Here is a 23,375-nt window from a genome sequence, read left to right on the forward strand (position 1 = left end):
TTTTTAAAGAAGAAAAAGAAGCTTATCCTTATTATTCCAATTACCTTTTGGTAATCCATCCCACACACTAGTTACCTGTGTCTAGCAACTTTTGAATTCCTACTCAGATCTATTTTGAGAAAGCCCAATCTTATCAATGTTTATTTGGAAGGAAGTCCTGCCTTGTTCAATGGGATCCCTCCAAAAATAACTTTACTCCCAAGCATAGATAGCAGGGATCAGGAACATCTGGGCCTCCAGGAGTTGTTGGACTCCCATTAGCCCCAGGCAGCCCAGCCAATAGCCAGGGGTGGTGGGAGTTGCAGTCTAACAACATCTGAAGGGTCACAGGTTTCCCATCTGTGATGGGCAGGATTGCAGCAGCAGGGTGACATCTAATGATGTCTGAGTGAGTGTCCCCTTCTTCATCTCCTGTGGCCTCACCAATCCTGTCCCAGAGGGTCCCCCACCCTCCACAGCAGACTTTGGGGGTACGTGGTTGGCTATAGAAGGAAGAAATAAAAGTGAAGGCCTGTTGCAGCAGCTGAAATACATTCCATTCAAAGATGGCCATCACTGGACATCCCTCATTCCTATTGACTGCAGTATGTCTACTCTGAATAGGAGTAGAAGCCCTTCACACTGTCAGGCAGACAAAAGGCATTTCTTCCATAAAAAGAGCTGCGAAAACACAGGTGAGCAGGGGCAAGACAAAGACTCAATACTATATGAAATTCAGTCAGTCTCGTTATTAAGATACCACTGTCAGTTTCTGCTGCTTTATAATTGTTATCATATTTATCATGGATGTCTAGAAGCTGATGGTTTGCCTGGGTTGAAACAAGTGCCCTTACCCTTTCACATGTCCAAAACTTTCCATTTGGGGGGGGGAGTGAGGAGGAACTGCTTTGTGAAAATAGGGTGAAACCTGTCCCCCCTCCCCCTCCACATTTTTATGAGCTTTCATATCTCTATGCAGGCACAACAAGAAGCATAAATATGAACAACAACTTAAACAAATGAAAGGCTTATTGAACCAATATTGAAAGCTTGTATTGTAGCCTCATCAGTTCTCCCCCCCCCTTTTTTAAAATGATGTTTATTGGTTTTACACATTTTACAAATTTCACAATTTTTTACAAATAAAGACACTCGCGGGACTGAAATAGACCTCATAATGTTTATTAAAAATCATTCGTTTTGGATTTAAGAACATTGAACAAATATATTACAACAATATATTTGTTGAAGGATGTATATTTAATGAAATTTTGAATAGTATTATTCCATAGTAGTAAGGACACATAAAATGTAAAGATGACAAATGCATAAATATAAAGAAAATATAGAGAAACCAGACGGAGGGAGGGAAGTACAAACTTGTTTAGAGTTAAAGTATTAAGATTAAAAGGAATAAGGTATGTATTATGTATTGTGATGGTGAAATTTGTAAAATTAGTTCTTCCCTTTGCATACAATAAAGTGACACTCTTACAAGGCAGCTGTTTAAAAAAGCAAGTTGCTCCTTACAATTTAAACATTTGAAAGTCTGCAGGGCTCTCCATTCATATCCTGTATATGCAACGTGGCCTTTAATTACCTTGGCAGGTTTTGAGCACTGATAAAAGATTGTATTTTTAAAAAACCTCCCCCCAAAATGTCCAATGGTTGGCAGGCAATCCATTCCAGGGTTGTATTTGGAGCAAGACTAGCAGGAGAGCTTTCAGCTAAGGGCTCAGTTTAAACAGCAACTGTTAGGTTTTTAAAGAAAATGGCTTTGACACAAACGGGGAAAGAGCTCCGAGGACAATTAGAGTCCCAGAAGCAGCTGTTTTATTAATTTGCTTTGCCTTGTGTGTAGCCTTGGCTGCTGATTCTATCTACTTTTATCAATAAAGTACATCTAGAAATAGGACACTTCCCACTGAAATATATTCACTAACATGACTTTTGTTTTTAGGCTGATTTCAGAAGGATACACACACACACATTTTTGTAGTGTGTGTAAAAAAGAGAGAAATGCCAAGAAATTTCAGCTAAGATCCAAAGAACCACAGAAATGTAAGAAATCAAGCAACAGATCTCTATCCCGTAGGCCAAACTGCTTTGGAAACTGACGTAAGCTGCGGAAGCGGTTTTTGACAAGGCAGGCACCTTGGGTTTCCTGCACAAAGGAGAAGTCAATTAATCCATCTTGGTTTTTGCAAATAAAAGGATTGATTGACTTCTCCTTTGTGAAGAAGAGCAATCATCACCAAAAAAGGCATTGTACAAATTATAGACTTTAAATCAAAACCCTTTACATCCTTCTCAGCAGGATAGCTCTATACCAGATGTTCACCTTGACAAGACATAGCACTAGGCGTAACATGCTTGTTTCTAGTTTTCTCAAGTGCCACCTTATATGGAGCTGTTTTATCGGTTACATACTGACCAACACCAGTCAAAAAACTAATAATCCTGTTGAGATCTGTCCTCCCAGAATAATACCTAAGCACTCTGTATATGCAAAGTCTCAGATAGTGAACTATGGTTCCATGTGCTTATCACAGGTTGCTGTCACTATGTACACACAGCTCTGTTGGAAAAACAGCCAATCTGCCAGTTTTACTGGAAGGAGAGCAAGGGAAACCAAATCCAGCCCCATTTTCTCCTCCCAGACAGCTGACATGTAGTGTCACTGATTTTCTAACTAAGTTTTCAGTTCGTAGTCTTTGACAGCTGAATTGTGCACTGCCCAGCACTCATTGGCTCATAAAGTTCCTTGCTAGAGAGATTCAAGTAGAAATCTTCTTTTGCATACATATGAACTCTAGCTGGATTGGAGCAAGTATTTAGCCTCAAACCAAGGCTTTTCTTATCAAGGTTTCTTTGGCAGCAAACCTTGTCAAATGTGGACATATTTGAATGCTGCATTTGATAACGGTAGCCACAGGTGTAGCAGCTGGAGTAGGAAAGAGCTGGGTTCAAAATCTAAGCCAAAGTTGGTTAATATGCGAGAAGAAGGGAGGCAAAAGGATTGTAAGGTGCTTTGTACTGATGTAGTAGAAATTGCCCTTAAGGATCCGAGAGCCTCTTAAAAAAAATCAAGATGTAAAATTCCCATTTGAGAGAAAATATGTATCCTGTGTTTCCATAGAGATTTGGGATGTTTTTCTGCACTGTGCTACTCTTCCCATCCCCAACACACACACACACACACACACACACACACCACTCTTCAGAATGTGTGATTAAAAATATATGTGAGCAAATACTGGTTTGTATCTCTGCAAACCTGACTGCTTGAAGTCTTAAGATTTAACCTTCCCTTCTCACACCAAGGAGACACCATGTGTTTAGTTTGGGAGAACAAAGTTCCTCCACTGCCTTCTGGCATAACAGCAGCTTGGTGAAGGAAGCCAAGAGACATCAGATCAACTCTTTTCTTTTAGATCTCTTTCCCAGAAAAATAGCTACTCCACTTTTACCCTGGCATACACCAGGCATGGCTGTTAAACCCAGATGCATAAGGGGAAAATGGCAAATTAACTTTACTGCCAGCTCCAAATCCCCAATTGACATAGCATTCACCACCTTCCCATACACACTGCAATTTTCATCACTGGTGATACCTAGGAAAAACCGAAACTAGGAGCATTTTAACCTCTGGTCATGAAATTGTGTCTTTGTTAATTGACGCCCATATATTTCCATCTTACTCTTCTTAAACACAAGCTTAGATAAACATAGCAGGGCTTTTTGATTAGGAGAGGGTATTCCATAATAGTCCAGGACAGAAGAAAATAGTTAAACTTACCAATGGCACATTTATATAAGAGGACTCTGAATGCAGTTTACTAATAATGCATTTAACAAGACTTTAAACAAAGTTCCACAGCTGATGTTTGGAGTAAAAGGATAGTGTAATTGTTACCATAGAATAGCTTGCTGTTTCATGGTCAGCATAGGAATTTCTTAGTCCAAATTCAGCAGAGAAAGGTAAACTGGCACATCTGTCCTATGGGAAAGGCATAGTTCCTGTTCAGAGTGCAGATGCCTTTCAGAGGAAAATCTAGCTGCCATGTCAGATAATCAACCCACCTTTTATGTAAATATATCTAGAGCCCTTCACTTGCAGCCATTTAGCAAGGATAAATACCATAATTTTAAAGGTTGGGAAGAAGTTGGCCCATTCCAGATAAGGAACTTTTAACTGGGTGTAAGACCCACATAAGGAGACCTATCTGAAGAACAATTAGCTGAATGAAGTTACACTTGCTTTCAAATCCATCAAGGTAGACAATTTACAACCATCCTGGAAATTGCTCCTCAAGTGACCAGATCTCTCACGCTAATGGAAAGTTTAATTGCTCAAGCCACAAACCTTAGGAAAGTCTTGTTATTGGATAGACATGAAATATTGGAGGTGGAAATGCTAGGGTCATATGAGAGTCTGCAGAAAACATGGGAACAAGACCTATGAAGAAATGTTGAGAGCAATTGAAAAAGTCTCTGGAGAAAACTACCTTTTAAATCAGTATCAGCAAGGATTACAGAAAAATCTGTTAAAGTGGTATTCAAATGATACCTCATTCTACATACACTTAATAACAGAATCCTCTTCCCCAGAGGGTCGAAGAGGTGTAGAGAATGAAGAACAATGTTCCATATGTGGTGGCCATGTGAAAAGGTCACACTTTGGGGGAGATAAAATAACAAACCAGACAAGTACACCAGATTCAAAGCTAGTTTTAATGATGGTTTTTGATGATAACTTGAAGACTGTAAGGCATGAAGAGTTTATTGACTGCTGCCAGATTGGTAATAGTGAGATATTGGAAAGAATCATGTCCTAGTATGTTGGAGACATGGTATCAGGAATTGTGGAAGATTCAAAAGTTAACACAAAAGTTTAGAGCCATGCATAAGGGGGAAACTACAGATGATCCCCATACTATTTGGAGTAGCTGTGCAGCAAAGACTGAACACAACTGCAATCCACCCATCATGCATAGGAATCTATGGAAACTCACATCTGCAAGTATTGAATGCTAATTCAAATATGTACCAATGAGTGACTAAAAAAAAATAACGCAATTATATAATTAACTGGATGAAATAATGCTAAGTTCGTGGCCTACAACATTGGTTTCCAGCTAAATTTTGTTTGAGACCATTGCTGAAGTTTTTAATGTAAAGTTGCTGCCAAGCTGCAGGTTGCCACATCTTCTGTTGCACTTAGCATTTTAACTGTTCTTACTGAAGCAAACCTAGACCAATGTTACTTTTAGAGTCCTGAATGGTTGCTATATAATCATACATGAGGGAGATATTGCCAATTTTCTGAATAGGGTTGCAATCCCAACTGCAACATTCGTGGGTATGGCAACATGGATTCTGAGCCATTGTATGTGTGGGGAGAACATCTTCAAGAAAAATTGTGCCCCAATATTGTATCAGAAATCTCCCATGGAAAACTTGGTTCCTCCCCTACTAACAAACTGTTTGAACTAAACTCCATCTACGAGCTTTTGCAGCATACAGGAGCTCCAAAAGGTGCAAAAAGCACTAATACTGAGCCACAGTGAACTCTGCCATGCATAACAGGATTGCCACCTAGTGGACTGCTGCTGTGACAAGGAATCTCAAGATCTCAGCAATTCTGAACCATATAAGCTGTTTTTAGGCAAACTGATGTCTCACGTGTCTATTTTCTCTGACTGCTTGTAGCTAAACAACAGTAATCAGTGCAGGTCTAAAATAAAGAAAAAGGTTGCTGACATTTCCACTTGTAAAAAATGACTGCAGTGTTTTCAAGTTGTAAGAAATATATATCTTCCACACTTTAATTCCACACGGGTTTTAATATTTAACATATGCATAATGGAACTTGCCAACTGACCAGATAAGTACAGTATTAGCTTGGCCTGGCCATCTGCTTTACCAGTAGTCTTTAGTGTTAACTTTTGGTTATTTTTAATCCTGAAGCTGTACGTATTTATGCTGCTGGTAGTGGTAAATATTTATAATGAGGGTTTTTTAAATAACTATTTTAAAAATGTGAGTTGTTCTGATAGCATGGAGTTCAACTATTTGTAATTTATAATATTCACGGCATTAGCCTTATTATGGAGACCAACCAGTAAGTGACTCCCACAATACATATACCCCACTGTATGGAAAACATAATAGTCCCTAATATATATAAGTTGTTCATCACTGGTTTAGATTATATGTCCAATCATATGTAGATATTGCATTGATTTGAATGTGCCTAGTTTTTTCAAAAGGGTTAATCTTTGGATTGTAGAGGTTCTGCTTCTAAAACGCCCTGAGCACTTTTGCCAATCTGTTGAGAATATACAGATGAATATATAAGCCTGCCTATCCTCCCGTCCAGACTCATGCACCCAGCTGCAGTAAAGAGATAACAGTTCTTCCATGAAATCACAACATTGCTATTATTAAGTTTTGATCCCCGCCTATGCCAGAGAAGGAATAAGGCCTCAGTCCTATGCCCATATACTTGGAAGAAAATCCTGTTGAATTCAGTAGAGCTCTCTTCAAGCACAACAAAAGAGTCACATGGCAAGTTAAAGATGAACACATTTATTACAGCATAAGCATTTATGGCTTAAGAGTCCTGATGTGTTATCTATCCTGAGCTGGCCCCAAAATTATATACAATGGACATATGGGTGTAATGAAGAAAAATGTAAACTGAAAAGCCAAATGGCAATGAAATGCAAAAAGTACGGGCTGTTATCACGACTTACTGCTGTTGGAAACGACCACTGTACTCATTCTGAATACATTTCAGTTTTTCACAGTCTGTATTTTTAAATTTTCCATTCCCATCTTTTTCTCTCTCTACACTTATGTTTATTCCTGCCAACTGAGGCTAACACTTCAGGCAGCTGAAGTGGTCTCTACTCCACAAAAGCTTATGCTAGAATAAATCTGTTATTATTTAAGGTGCTTCAAGATTCTTCAGTGTTTTTGCTGCAACGCACTGTCTGGAACAACGATAGGAAACCTGTGACACTCTGGATGTTGTTGAACTACAACCCCCATAATTCTTGACTCTTGGCCATGCTGGCCAGGGTTGATGGGAGTTGAAGTCCAACAACATCCGGAGGGCTACAGATTCCCCTTCTCCCCTTTGGACATTTCTCAAAGTAAACATGGTAGAGCTGGTCTGTAGGCAGAGCAGGCTAAACATTAAGAACCAGCTTTTGATGGAGAGGGAAAGCACCAGATAAAAGTCTAGAAAGAACCAGTATGTCAATCAGGCCTGTTGAGAGGAATTAAAGGAGTGTAGTGGGACTTACTTCCATGTAAGCAGATATAGCAGGGGTGGGGAACCCTGATCTAGCTAGTGAGCTGGTGGGTGGTTACTTCAAGCCTGCTTTCTTCAGGGATTAGTTGCAGGATCAAGTTCCCCATGGGGAACTTGGTCATGCAGCTGATCTTGCTGCATCTCTAACTTGGTTTTTGGACTACAACTCCCATCATCCCTAGCTAGCAGGACCAGTGGTCAGGGATGATGGGAACTGTAGTCCAAAAACAACTGGAGACCCAAGTTTGGAAAGTCCTTCTCTAGCTGCTCCACACCTAATGACACCTGACACCAGGCATGGAACAAGTGGGCATGGCTTGGGGTAAGTGGCCATTTGGCCTTCTCCAAATTGGGAACTGTGGCAGGCCAAATTTGGTCAGTGAACTGGAGGTTCCCCCCCCCCCGGTATATAGGATTACAGCCAAAGTGTCTTGTCCTACTTCGTCAACCACTTCTCTGAAGCAGCACAGACCTATATTTTCCACATTTCTGTCTTCAGCCGTGACAGAAGCCTCTTTTGCCATTGAGTAGTATGTAAACAAATAAATCTTTATTATGGGTATTGGAGCAACCCTCTTTTTTCTTTACAAGCAGTTCTGCTTTCTGTGCTGGAGCTTCTAGTAGAATTCTGGTGACCAGCACTCTCATCGTCCACAAAGCACTACTCCTGGAGGCAATGAAGTAGATGAGCACAGAAAGGTTTATTTCAAAACAATCCACTTTTGAGTTTAGTGAGTGAGTGAGTGAAGGAAGGGAAGGACCTTGCCTGTAATGGAACAACCCGCCCACCCTTTTCTCCTTTCTTAAAAGTGTCTTAGCAGATGGGCGGCAGTGGTGGTGGTGGGGGGGGCTGGCTAAAGAGTTCATAAAATCCTATCAGAAAGTCATCTTCACCTAGAACTCAGAAATTTTATAGCTTCTTTTTATGTCTTCCTCCGCTATGGGAACTAATTTCCTGAGGAATTGCAGGCATTTCCAATTTGTTTGAAAGATCTAGAATCTGTGTGTACATGTCTGAATCAAGAGAGACAACACAGATGACTGAAGTTAACTCATGCAACAGGTGACCTGTGGGAAGGATGAAATTATATTATGGGTTTTGCTGTTGTTCATCTTAAACCGGGGTGTCAAAACAGAGCCGTTTCTTTGCTATAACAAGTGAATAATGCTTTCTTTTGTAGGCACAAGTCTCACCATATTGCTTATATGTAGAGAAAAGCAACAAAAATAAAAGATCATGTGCATAACTGCTTTCTCTGTGGAAACTTTAATATTTTGAATGACCCACAGTAAAGAAGCACATCCAGCAGTGCAGTCTGATCTGCTAAATCTCATTATCAGCTGGTTGCACAATACCCCTCTTTGATGAAGATTGTTATACCTTCTCTGTTGGAAAAACTTGTTTTTCTGGTCTCTCTTCCTTCTGAACTAGCTGTTGTCTGTGTTTACTTGATCCTGCCCCATCTTCAAAAAAAGAAGTTGTCTAATTTTGATATTTGTGGTTGACAAGCCATACCTTGTGGCATTAAAAGACAGACCTCTTGTGGGCATCTGGTTGTCTACTGTGAGAACACATTACTAGATGGACAGATGCAGCAAGGTTCTTCTCGTGTTATATATTTGCATGACCTTAACCTTTAGGCCAAACACACAAGAGCTACTTTGGTTGCAAAACCACAAATCTCAACACGTGGATCTGAGAGAGCTTGTTAATGGAAGCTAATACATCTTTGGGAGCCGCCCATCCTTCCTAGAAAAGGCTCCTTGGATGTGTTTGTAAGTGGGCAGCTTCGCCAGGTCCCTCAGGGAGGCTACAGCGGCTTGTTCCTCATTATTTTCATCACCACTCTCTTGATGTTACTGGTATTCACTTGGCCAATCGAGACGCAGAGCTCAGGGGTAGCTTCCTCATGCCAGTTGCCAACACCTGCTTTCTGACATCCTCAAAAATAACTGGCTGAGACTCCAGGTTCGTCATCAGCATGGACTGCAACTCACTCAAGTTCATGGAACTTTTCTCACTCAAGTTCAACCTCTCCAATGGCTCCTGCCATTAAAATGAATTCCCAGGTGATTATTTCCACAGTTCTCAAACCTGCCTGGGGTCTGTGCTGGCATGGATGCATGGGAGGCCTGCATCTTCATAGCTGTGATGGTTTAAAAAAAAGGTAAAGGACCCCTGACAGTTAACTCAGGGGTTGCGGAGCTCATCTTGCTTTACAAGCCAAGGGAGCCGGCGTTTGTCCGCAGTTTTTCCAGGTCATGACTAAGCTGCTTCTGGCACAACAGAACACCGAAACCAGAGCAGCGCATGGAAATGCCATCTACCTTCCCGCCGGAGCGGTGCCTATTTCTCTACTTGCATTTTTTGGCATGCTTTTGAACTGCTAGATTGGCAGAAGCTGGGACTGAGCAACGGGAGCTCACCCCGTCGGGTCAATCGGCAGGCCCAAGTGTCTCAGTGGTTTAGACCACAGCGCCACCCGCGTCCTGCTAGTTGTGGTGGGTGGTGGCAGTGTACAGCCAGTGATGCTGGTTGAGCACATTGAGATACAACTGGGTAAACATGCCTTTGCCTGGCCCCCCAACGGAAAAGGACCCGCCTCCTCCCAGCAACATGTTGAGGATGGCAAAGGGGATAAAGTCTTCCTCCAGCCCAAGTTTCCAGCCCAATCATGATGTGGGTCAACTCTAAGATGGGGGTGGGCCCCAAACTCACACCTCCAGCTCAAAGCGGACTGCCATGTGCACCATCTCAATCTCCTCATCCGATAATCTGGGCTGTAGCCCAGACGGACAACAGTGTCCAGGCCTCTGGCATCGGCTGAAATGGCATACATGGTGGTGTCCCTTGACACCTGACAATCATAGATGTCACCATGCTGCTCCAAAGTGAGGAGGATCATGTCCTTACTGCCAAACTGAGCTGTAGAAGAAAAGGCAAGCTTTTCGAGAAAGCGTGAAATGTCACTGGTATGTTTTGCTTCATATCTTGAGCCTTAATTTATAAGAATCCCAACTGTGCAGAACTGTCCAAATATGTTCTGAGAAGCCACCTGCATCCTGTTCACCAGGGTGATCACTTTGGTTTCAAAGTTCTCTTGGCCATCAATGGTGGCAAAGACTGGCTTTGGCACTCCAGGGAGAGGAGCTGCCAGGGGAATGCTGGGATAGCTTCCACCACTGTGTATTTCCTGTATGCAACTATTCCAAACCTCCGTGCAGAGCTCCAGATGCCCTGACCAACCACCTTGGCCGCCATATTGGCTTCTCCTCCCGGCAAGGGTGGAGAGGTGTGAGTCACGCAAGGCAAATGTGGATTGGCCAGTTGAGGACAACAGTGTGGATTGGCCAGTGGCTGGCTTAAGGGGCAGAGCTGAAGTCAGCTGATTCAAGAGAGGAGGGAGGAGGTGAGAGTAAAAAGGAAGGGAGAATAAAGTCCCCACTTGACACTTCCCGATCTCTTTCTACAACTTTTCTAATTTCCAGTAGCAGATCTTTCCCAAATCACATGCAAGTTAATGGGATGCTAAAAGGACTAGATTGGCTGCCAAGAAATCCCTTCTAGAATACTTCACTCCTAAGGGAAGCATACTTTGAGCCTTCTTTAAAGCTCCATCAGTGTGGAATAGCTGTAGTTAGAAAAATTGAATAGATTCTTCTCCCTCTCACTGGAAGCAAGGCTCCATTCCATTCTCTATTACATTTGTACAATTACCATACGACTGTTGTTGGTTCAGGGTTAGCAGCATGGTACAGGAAGGTGTGGGGAGTTGCTCTCATTGCATCAGAGTTATAATAGTGCACTTGCACCCCAGCATAATTTCTGCTGGGAAGGTCTGGTGGCACAATTTTACTCATGCTCAAGTTCAGATGAACTAACAGCCTTGGGGTCAGAAAGCAATTTTCTCCAGGTCACACTGGGTGGCGGAGGGATGGCTCCTTCTGTAGCCTTTGGCTTGATTAATTGGGGGTTATCTGCACTCTGGAGGAAGCTTGCTTTGCAAAAGCTGGCAGTGAAAAGAAGCAGAACCAAATATTTTTTAGTCAAAGCCTTGTTGTCGGCAGGGGTGGGTGGGATCTCTAGGTTTTCTTTTTCAGCACATGTGCTAAAAATGTGTTTTAGGAGATGAGACTGACATGCAGAGAGCCCATGAAAATTCAAGCCCGAGACCAATCCCCTTTCTCAAAGCAGTCATCCTCCAGTGCAGCTAGGAGAAAGAGGGAGAGAAGTTGGCTGGCTTTTAAAAATAACTTGCTTTCAATGGGGAATTTCTAGAATACAACAGTTGGAAAGGAGGACCTGCCTCATTCTCCATAAGCGCCAAATTTGGCTAGCATCTGTGTCAAACAGCAGAAAGAACATGCTGTATTGGAGGAGAATAAACAGTGTTTATGCTAATTTCCTATCCGAATTGTTTTGTATCTGACAGAACCCATTAGTCTGAAGAATGAGATAAAGACAGATAATAACAAACTGAGCCAATCACTAGTTGCCTAATCCAATAAAAGTCACCTCCGTCTCCCTTTCAGAATTTTCACTACCAAGCAAAACAAATGCAGTCACTGCACTCTCCGGCAGACTGCACAGATTAATGCCCTGTACTGGGAGTGATGGAGAAGTGATTCCTTCATTGGCCATAAGAATGGACCATAAGCAATAAACATATTATAAAAACTGGACCCACCCAGCACGAAGAACAGCCTGCTTCATTTCCTCCAAACCAATAAATTTCCAATAAACTTACATTTTCCCCTGCGTGAAATGGAAGAGCCACAGGACTGAGTTTTAGTGGATCTAACCATGTTGCATCCTGTTTGTCTTTTCTGGCATTTTCCCTCCTTAGCTACACCTCTTGCTAAGCACATCTGCAATCTGTGGTCCTATTCATGTGACATAGTCATCACTTCATGACTGGAATGACTTGCATTTGTGAAAGAGCCATCACAAATTAACCAACACTGATTGAGGTTTCATATCACAGCAGAAAAATAGTATTTCCTACACTGAGATAGTTCACATGTTGAGATACAAATTGAGTGTTGAGTAATTAGTTGGTGTGCATGATGTGTGAACTGATAAACCAGTGGCTTCTATTTGAAGAGCATACTGAACTGTTTTCAGTCTCATTTTTCAGGACAGAACAAACCAGACAACATATTCTCTCACACAGGGAGAGTACCTGCATAGGGCTAGTACCTGTGTTGTAGTATTTATGTGTACATCATATTTTAATTTCTGTTTTATCTTATTAATTCTGATCCTATGGCATGTAGCTTGGTTCTCTTGTTTGAGTCAGAGATATCTGCTTAGCAGGAAACATTCTGGGTTATGTTTACTTTCTGCTTGTGTGGTATACCATGGTCTGGATAGTGTTGGGCATTAGTGGTTTTCTCTTAAGTTGGCACTTGGACTTGTGAACTCCATTTCAAATGGACGGACAGAACTTGCTTCAAAATGGTCTCATGTCCTCCAGAGATATTCACATCCCCCAAAAGTGTGTTTATATGATGGAGTCAACTTGGCTTAACAGTAAATCTTCTATGTCAGGGAACCCTAGTTTTGAGAGGAGGGTTAGGAAAGAATTTTCATGGTCCTCATCAAGCATTCCCCGGAATTATTTTTATAGAATGCAATGCTATTAAGCCAGTACAAAACCAATAAATGTCTGTAGGGCAGACTGGTATGCAGGCTTGGAGTGTGGGGGTGGGGTGGGGTATTTTAGATTAGCCACAATCAATAGAGCAGACATGGTTCTGATATCCAAGGTTGTTCAATAACGATCATAAGCAAAATCCCTACACCATTCTAACTTCTGGGGGTGAGATGGGGAGAGAATATCAGTTACAGAAATGTGCATGTGTGAAATTGAGGAAATCAGATGAAATTGTAGAAGGCAGAACAAGGTAGGTGTGCCAACGCTAATGTTTTATGGAAAGAGACAGCAAGTCTTTAAGAGCTATAGGTTCCTCGAAGATCTTTCCATCCTGACAATGCAACCATGGGAAAAGACACATCCTCTTTCCAGAACAATTGTAGCAGTGCTGGCTGGGCATCAAGGATTTCCAAGTGCTCACAGAAAACTCCTAGGCAAGTAAGCGTCATTCCACTAAATGCTGAACTTCCTTTCAATTTTAGGTATTAGAATAGACTACTTTGCTTGATTGAGAAGTTATAGAATCCGGTTTGGTTCCAGTTATGAAGGCAAGTGAAAATAATAAAATAAAATAAAATTTAAATTTCAAATACTTGTTTCCCAAAGATGGTCCAGAAAGACAGCTTTCCCTTTTCAAGGCAAAACAGGTCCAATATTGCAGTATAATTCATTCCTCTTGTATGTAATAATGACAGAGGAACATACAAGGCATTCCCGGGCCTCTAGATAACACAAAATAGGGACAACTATTTTTCAAGCGCAGGTACCAGAGAATAGGGACTGTCCCGATATATTTATATCCGTGTCCTCATTTGCCCCTGTCCAAATATGGAGCACAGGGAGCCCATCTGGAGCTGGTTTGAGATCTCCCTGTGCTGGTTCTGCCTTTGGTTGTGTCTTAGACAGCTTGTGTTCAAGAGTAAGTCATAAACACCATCTTCTAATGGTCCCGTGGGCAGTGTTTTGACAAACATCTCCCTCCTACTCAGGGACAACACAGCTCATGCAGCTGCTCCTCTTGCCTCTGGTCTTCTGCTTTTGTCTTTGCCTTTTAATAAAATACTTATTTGGATTGTTCCCCTTTGCATTTCCCTTGCTATTTGTATAATGAGGGCAGACACTCGGGAAATATCTCCTTGCCTAAGGAGAGCTCTGTATTCCCCAGAAAATGAGACAGTCTATTGAGGCTTAATGTCCCAGGAGGCATATTCTTTTTGTAAATGCCTTCAACAGTCGCCATCAACATTGCTCTGCCATGCGGTTCTCCACTTTATTTAATATGCAGAGCTTACCACAGCTGGTTGTGTGCTTTAATTAACACCAGCTGATTTTGATCCTAATATACTAATGAAACAATGCCTTTAAAAAAAAAACGTTTTTGAAGTTCGCATTTTACCATATCCATCTAAGTTTGGAACCAGCTATTGTAGTTCCGTTTAGCAAAGTACACTGAGTTAGTTCAAAAATCTCTGAACTACACCTGAAAGTAGTTTCCATAATTTCCAGGTGAACTATATATGAATTAAGTTCATTCTGGGGTAGAACGTTGATTGATTTTTAGTTCATCTTCAAATTCATTCACTTACTGTACATGTGTTGTTTACTCTTTAGACTCTTTTGGCCTTTAAAAATTATAATTGTTGGGGGAACTTAAGTAAACAGTTCACATTCCACTGTGTGTATGTTTTGATGTTTCCTCGGGCTTTTAAAGAATATTTTAAACTTCAATACAGCAGCTTGTAACATTCTGAATGCTGGGGGGGGGGGGGGGAATGCAAATGATTTTTTTGATGAACTGTGAACCAAACATGTTAATTTTGTAAAGGGGTGAATATGAACTAGAATTAGTTCCTTCTTTGATACCTTGAACTAGAATTATGTAGTTATTTTAAAAAATGAACTTTCCAGTCTCTGGGCATAACTGACTGAACTGTTCAGAAAGGTAAAAAAGTTAATGTACTTTCCATGAGCTTAAAACTGGAAATTTAGTATCTACATAGGCCCATTACTAGAAAATTTTGAAAAGGTAACATTCATACAAATAAATGGAAGAAAGAATGCCCTCAAATGGTTTTGATATTTTCGCATTACCTAGACAGCTAAAGCTTTGTACACATTTACCTCATAATAGTTGATGTGTTTGTTCTTCAGTGAGATCAGCAAAGGTATTTTCATATTAGCTCGACAGCTGAAAACACTTAATGGTTTATCTCATGGGCTTACCTCATAATAAAAGTCAACACTCTAGTATAAAGCCATCCAAGTTGACTTCAGATAACAGCCAGAAATGAGTATCCATAGTTAGAATTACACAGAAACGTGGCTTCAAGCCAGATATGCGCACACACACACACAGTGATAGGCTCTGCACAGTGTCCATGGTTGAACACTGCGAGGCAAAGTAGGTCCATGGCTCACAGGTTAAGAACACCTGCTCTAAGGCAAGCACAGGGTACAACTTCCAGCATTCATGCTAGCCAGGGCCACCCCCCACCCCCCACAGGAGGCTTATTTTGATCAAAATCGAGTACACACTTCTGGTAAATGAGCCACCATACAAGCAAAAGGGCTGTGAAAATTTGGGTCCAGGGCCTTTCAGATTCATCTACCCATGCACTATCTGAAATGGGGTGCATTCATTGCCATATGTGTCCCCCCCCCCAGCTCTCCTACCTCACTGTTCATTCTCCTTGCTGTTCCCAGAGTGAATGAAATCATTTTGCAGTCAACTGTATGCCTATGCAGAGGTGGCTGCAGCTGATGGTTCTCTGATCTTGCAATATTTTGTAATCTTTCTAGAAGGCTCCCTCCCCCATTCCAGTCCTTTAAGGGTTTTTTCTTTCTTTTTCTATTTAGTTTTAGGTCCTGTGATTTAAAGCAGCCTTCTCAAGGGTTGGGCCAATATGTAGTAACCATGGAAATCTAGACAATATGAAAGTGGCAAAGAGCCACCGTCTCTTTATCCTCCCTATAAGTCCTGTGTCAAATGGAACTCAGCCAGCCCAGAGCTAATCAAGGAGTCAGAGAGTTTCCCAAAACCAAAGAGTTTCAATAGTGAGGTATGCAGAGGGTGAACTGAGGACACATTTTGCAGCTGAACTTCTGAGTTTCGTAGGTTTCTTTCGTTTATTTAATTTTTGGGTCAGTTTAAGCCAGATTCTGGATGTTAATGTCGTTGTTTTGTGTGTGAAGTATGTGCTCTGTGTGCCAGACCACATGCCCTGGAACCAGTAACTCATAAAAATGTCTTCCATTTTAAAGGTAATGGCAGTTATTCTGTAGATGGGGCGATGCTTAAAAGAGCTTCAGGCTGCTGCTATTACCTCAGAGAAGGTAAAGATGATGAGGACTGATCCTGGATAACCACATATCATAGGGTGAAACAACTTGTCAGACAGTTTCTCAGTTATTTCTCTGGCCACCTGCAATCCTTTCACCACTGCTCCTTGAAATCCACATCCCCAAGGCTTAGGAATTTCTTTTCCTAATTCAGAAGCTGAACAGACCTTGCCTTAACTTCCTTCACAATGTAGGGCTCCCCCCCCCCCCCTTTGCAGTTCAACTGTTAGCTTTAACTACCCTCAAGTTCTTCCCTTAAAACAATTTCTCCCTGGTTTCCACGACAACTGCTCAGGCTTTTTGGTTATTCATATTATTCTGTCAGGCTAGCATTTGAATATTTTAAGCTATCAGTCAGAAGCATCGTGGGAAATGAAACATTTAAACCTTTATATCCCTATTAAGAGCTTCCCAGATGATAATGCTTCCCCATTCCTGTAGCACAAAATATCTATTAGCCCATGTCCAGCACCAGGGGGGTGACAACTCCTGTGGGGTGGGGATTCCTAAGTCTTGCTGAAGGCGGAGAGCTGCTCTTATGTCAACCATCTTTGGGGAGGGAGGGATGAGAAACACCCCAAAACATTCAAAGGTTTGTGCTCCAGCACTAGAGAGAGTGTCAGAACAAAAATGAAAGATTTAGGAAATGGAGGGGCATTGTTGTAAAGAGAGATGGAAGCCTTCCTTGTGTTCAGCACTTTCTGATTTTTAAAAGGCAACATGAACACTGCTAATGCTGGATGATAAAAGATCCCCCCCCCCCACAGCGTAATAAACCCACAGTACTGTTTGGTGACTTTTAGGAGGGGCTGGGAGGCGAGGTCCAAGCTTCCATCCAAATGGCCCGCCACTTCTCTTTTTATTTGTTTTATTTGCTTTTCGCCCAAATTTCTATAGTGGTTTAAAACATTTAAGGCAACAACAAAAAGCTCTAAAAATGATAGCATAAACCAAAAACAACAGTGCAGCAATCTAATAAAAACAGGGTCAGCACAACGGTTCATTCCCCAAAGGCTGACTGAAGCAAGTTTCTACTTGTCTGTAAAAATTGGGTACACAAATACATAGATTGAGACAAATGGACACAAAATGCATATTAATTTCCATGCATACAGGGTTGTTGGTTGTTGTTTAAAAAAACAACCACCCCACAATGTATGTGGAAATGGGGAGAACCCAACTTAAGACTGAATAAATGAGAAACTGATAGAAACCAAAAGCAACAGATTCACCTCCCCCTCCCCAGGGGGCTATCTGGAATGCAGAAACTGAGGGTGGGGGTTAAGCATCTATTTTTGTGCCACTTCTCTGCTTTAAATTCCCCTCTTGCAAAGCTGTTTTTCTTCTTAAGACTGGCCTAGGGCCCAAGTTCCATGGGGCTTATTCCCAGGTGTTTGCGGAAAGGACGCCAGCTGTAGCCATGACCAAATTTAGTTAGATTATATCATGTATATATTTTACAGAGCATGTCCTGCTTTTTCATTTAATTAAATATTCAGCAAAAAGGAGCAATTACCATAGCAACATTTTCCTTCCAAAACCCATAATGGGAGACCATGCAGCTGAAAATGCATACCACACACTTAAAACTTGCAGATTTGCACACTGCAAACATCAGAATTTCCACATGCAAGAGGAAGTCATTTAAGCAATTTGCACATTCTCATACTTTTGTAATACTCTATTATCTCATAAATAAAGAGACCTTCCTTTGTTCAGCTGGGTTCATCTCCATCCCACTGAAGTGTTGGCAGTGGTTCATGCCACCTCCAGATCTCTAGCTATAAATTCCTGACAGTAATCCCACGCTATGCAAATGTATAAACTGAAAATCCACTTTATATTATTTTTAAGCACAGTCCTTGGAACGGAACAGTACAAGTAAAATTGCTAAAGGGGGAGACACACATTCTCCACTGCTTGAATAGCAATCATTCAGTTTCATGAAGTTTCGTGTATGTTAACATTCAAGCTAAGGTTAAATATGCGTACATTTTGGAAAGCTGGCAGGTTTCTAAGGACTGAAAACGAAACAGAATGACAGTAGTACTTTGAGGACATCACAGTTGCAAATGGATTGGTTGATTTAGTGCCCACACAGTGTCTCTGTCACTAGATGAATCCCTGTATGAATGACACTTGAAGGACACCACCTTTCCCCATCTAAGTGGAGCAGCTAGGTATGGGCCAATGTTATTTGAAAGTCCTGGAGGCAGGTAGACCTTTGAGTGGCAAGAAGCAGGTAGGGGATGTGAAAGAAATTGGATTTATGTGTAGTGATGGGGCATTTGGGCAGGCAAAATGAGGGAACTGTGTAGGATGCAGATTTTGGAATTTCTCAAGATGTCTGATAATCATTAGCTAGTGCACTGCATTGTGTGACATGGATAAATTTATCAAAATAACAAAAAGCACATTAAATCTCATCTCCCAAATCTTTAGTTTTGCTGTCCTTTTCTAAGCCTTTTCTAGCTCCGCGATATTCTTTTCTCTTTATTTTAAGTGAGACAACCAGGACTGTGCAATGGATTCCAAATGCAACTGCACCATAGATTGGTATGGTAGCATTATGATCTTGGTAGTTTTATTTTCAATTCTGTCCCTAATGTGGAATTTGGTGTGGGGCGACATCCACAACAACATGAAGAACTGGAGAAAATTGCCTCCCCTTCTTTCATGTTAGAGAACACCTCTGCTGTATTAAAAGCTATTCAGCGAGCAGAATGGCAGCAATGCATGCCACTCATGGGCAGTTAAGCTTTTTCTGATAGATGTGAATAGAACCAATATATATGAAGGAGGGTATGTCAGGGTTTTCGTTCTTAAAAGATGTGCAGCCGGGGGGCGGATACAGTCTGTGGATCATGGATAATTCAACATTGCCCTAAAAGATCTGATATGGGCAGTGCTATTTTTCTAGAAAAAGAGGTGCCGGAACTCACTATGAACACCTCCCTTGATCTCTTATAATGGCAATGGTGACCACCTGAGAGGCACCAGAACTTTTTTTCCCCAGCTGAAAAAAAGCCCTGGATATGGCAGCAGTGAACTTAAGTGTGGGGTCTAATGCAGTGTCTCATGCTGTACCTCCACCTGTGTTCAACCTGTGTATTTATAAAGATAAACACTCGGATTGTGAAATGCCAGTGAGCCTCAGCGATCTGGCTCCAATGGAAACCGTTTCCCAAACAATCCTAATGAAAGGAAGAGACTAAGAAGGGCTCTGTGTGACTGGCCAAAGTGAAGGTGGGTGATGTTGACCAGAGACATAGAAGCTTTGGGTTATACTGCTAAAAATGTCTCAGGACTGCTGAAACAGCATGCATTTGAGCCAGACGTGGCCAGCCAATTCAGCTGCAACGGCCTCCCCACTAAATATGAACAAGGCCTTTTCATTCTTTCCCTAACATGTGAATCAATAACAAGCAATGGCAGGGGACCAATATTCACAGAAAAGTTACAGGTGAATTAAAAACCGTGTAGGATGCAAAAAAGAAATACTTTATCCAGCCCTGTGAAGGCACTCAAGTTGCACATTCAGGACTTTAACCTAGCATGCTTTGACTATCAAAGCTGTTGTTCACACCGTCAGATCAATATTGTGCAGGAATGATTGAATGAATTCTAAGTGTGATTAAAGTCCCCTCCTTCTTCTGCAGGGACCGGCTGCAGACTGACATTCAAATCAACTTGGCACAGCAAGTCTGCAGGGATACGTTTGTGTGGTGTTAAATTGGCCTTTGGTGTTGTGCACTTTCTGCTGTTCCAGACCCTTCCGACTGGTGTAATAGCTCTGTGGAATAAATACAGTCCTCATGAAAGAGGGAGACAAAGATTGCAATATTAAAAAGAGAGCTTGCAGCCTGTTCCTTAGCCGCAGCTGAAATGGGAGATGTACAAACCAACTAATCAAACACTGGCATAGCTGTCGGCTTCTCTGCCCCACCCCCACCCCCACCGCCCTGCAATGCACCAGGCAAACCACCTGCCTTTTAAAATAGTTTACAAGCACAACGCGAACCTTCAAGTGTTCATCTGTTCATTCACCACCTTTAATCTTGCCGATTGCCGATGTTGTTTTTACTTGCTTTAGCGGTGAGCTTTTTATAATGAACGGCAGGTTATGAATGCTTAACTAAGCAATTCAAAGTGTGGGTGGGGGAACTGTATTTTCCTATGTCCTGCTGGATTTGTAGTCCTACAGCAAAAAAAGCTGGCAGGAGGCCTGGGGAGTTCACTCTGTTCTCAGAGATTTTTTAAAGTTTTGTTCCCATTGGATCTGTCCCCCATCACCCTCCAGAAAGCCTCCTTTTCGACCTGACACTGGAACTTCCCCTTCAGAGGATCACTGGTTGAAGATCCTTCCAGACCCTCATGATGAGGGTTTGTAAGGCTGGATCACTCCCTCTGCAGGCAAAGCTTTCTCTACTGCCTTTCAGGGAATTTAGGATTGCAACTTTAAATAAATAACTATTCATGCAGGGGGCAACATGTACTTTTTTTTTTTTAATCAGTTCTACCTCCTCCAACCCACTTTGGATTGCTCTGTTAAACATTTATACCCTACCTTTTCCTCACAACTAGATACCAGCTTACTTGAAGGATTGCCTCGTTCCCTCTGTGCTTGACAGCTTCTTTCTGTGGAACTTGTATTTCTATAGGTGTCATATAGTGTTTGTTCCACATCTGTGAGGAGTTGATTTGTTAGTGTGGCAGCATTTACGCTTTGCGACTCCCTGTTGGAAGTGCAACAGTCCATGTGGAACTTAAGTGTTAACTGTTAAAATCAGCTAGCCAAGAGGGGAGCAGATGTAGGTGCTGCTAGCAACCAGGGTGTGTGTGCCCTGATTGGCTGTGTAGCGCTGAGAGGTTTTTCCCTCTGTACATTTGGCTGAATGTCTCCCTGCTAGGGAGGGCATTCCCTGAAAGAGGACAAGACCTCTCCTTTTCTTTCTCCTCAAATTGTACATGTTTTTGTTCAGTTTCCTCAGTAAAGTGTTATCAGGACCCTTTTCCTCTCTGTGTTATTTAAGAGAGTTTGCTAACATATTCTATCCACTCTGTCACTTCTCATTTCAAGGAAGGAAAATGAACCTCAAAACCATATTTCTCCAATGGAAACAAGCTGTTTCAACTGAAGATGTCAGTGAATTCAACTGAAAACAGAAGCAGGGATGGAAATTGCTGATGTTCGCTTATTTGTCCCATGTCCAGAACAGATATCAACCCAGCAAATACTATTGGTGTTTTTTGTTGCTGTAGCTTTCAGTCCACAAATGATATGTAACTGATTGCTTTTCTCCCCATCCTCTATTTGCATTGCATTTCCTTTGCAATGAAATGAATGGGGCAGAATAATGTAATGACAACATAACTTACACAATTTATGTAATCAATTACATAAATTATGGAAGTTATATAATTTTGCCACAGAGGACAGAGACACAAAAAGCAGTTTTGGGCAGAATATGTAGTGGAACAGAAACAGGGCTGCATGAGATGAATACAGAACAAAACGTGATGTCTTCTTACACCTCTAGTTTTAACTTTGTGCCACAGTCAAGACACCCTTGAAATGTTAAGCTAGTTTTGAAGGAGGTGCTTTCCCATGGGTTCCTCTGATGCCTCTAGTTCAAAGACCCACAAACACATGGGAAGGGTACTGCATGTGTGGCAGCAAGATCTTTAAGTCATTAAAGGACGGTTGTGGGAAGCACAGACAGAAAGCACCCCTCAGGGCACGACTGTCATATTTAAAACACACCACAACTGAGAAGGTTTCCAATCTTCCTGCCATCTCAGATGCTCTGAACTGAAGACAAATGCTTGCTTTAAGAACAGTTTAGCGACAGTTAAACACTAAATAAATTTGAGTGGAAACTCACCAAGGCGACTGCATTGCTGATCTTCAGCAGTCATGATCTCTGCTGCTAAGAGTATTCCACAAAGCTCTGGCATCTGCTTGAAACAATGTCATCACTGCAACTCTTATCTAGGATGGTGGTTTCTCACTAGGATGACACATCAACATGACACAGCCCAAGAAATCAGTGTTGCACTAAGAAAGATGAGCAATGAATTATTGTGAAGGGAAGATAAATGGGCAGCATGTTACTGAAGAACCACTTGACAACAAGGTAGCTGATGATATTGAGATATATAGTGCAAAAGGCTTTCTGGGTAGCCATAAATTGATAAAACTGGAATTACAGGAGAAATTGACACTTGCAAAGCACATTTAGGGCTAGCTGATTCACTTCTCTTATGTGGATTTTAAGACGTTATGCATGCGGTGAATATGTTTTCTTCTACCAAGCCTTAGAGATGCTTGTCTGCATATGCTTTCTGCCTGTAACAAGATTTATATATAACCTGGAGGATGCTGTGAGCTGATCTAGATTTAGATGCAAATCTTTAGATATATCAGCTTTGATTTCGGTGCTGGGAGTTTGTGTAGGTGGCCTTAAAGGAACTTCCAGCTCTGTGGTTTCATTCTACCAATAGGAAAATGCATACTATTCATCCTACATATTAGCATAGCATATTACAGAGAGGTGCCTTAACCATAAATATTTCTCACTAGCTTTTGGAAAAAGGTAAATTTATTATGTTGGGTGTTGTGTTGGTACGAGGTTGAGACTTTACTGTGTGGGTTTTACCAGCCGATTGCCATTGTAAACACACTGCAAGTTTGGAACACATCATCACTATGATGTCAGTCTGGTGCTTTGAGTTCAGGTTCAGCATGTGACCATCTAACAAGTTTTCATATTACAAAGGTAGCATCAAAAACCCCAGAAGACAAGGGAGAAATTCATGTGGTTTGACCCATGTCAGCATCACCCTCTTGAAAACTGGGGTGACACTGGTGTAGGAAACAGCTGCAACTGGGACCACCTCCCATATGGCCTCTGGCCTCTGACATTAACTTTGTGGCAGAGGAAGGAGCCACACTGCAGCAACTCCCTGGCCACAAAAGGTAACCGGCGAATGAGACTCAAGGAAGCATGCCTAATGTGAAAAGTAGAAGACTACGCTAGCCACCGCAGGCAGAAAGAATGTAAACTGCTCTGCAATGC

At 41.7% G+C, this 23,375-nt stretch overlaps 1 pseudogene across 1 annotated transcript; it reads right to left on the reverse strand.

Annotated features, from left to right (window-relative positions):
- Nucleotides 1–8,839: 8,839 nt before the first annotated feature.
- On the reverse strand, nt 8,840–13,433 carry LOC310675021 (mitochondrial-processing peptidase subunit alpha-like; annotated as a pseudogene). Its single transcript has one exon. The product of its transcript is annotated as a mitochondrial-processing peptidase subunit alpha-like (transcript).
- Nucleotides 13,434–23,375: the final 9,942 nt, after the last annotated feature.

The sequence above is a fragment of the Podarcis tiliguerta genome, assembly GCF_965153285.1.
Source record: "Podarcis tiliguerta genome assembly, chromosome: 3".
Lineage (NCBI taxonomy): Eukaryota > Metazoa > Chordata > Lepidosauria > Squamata > Lacertidae > Podarcis > Podarcis tiliguerta.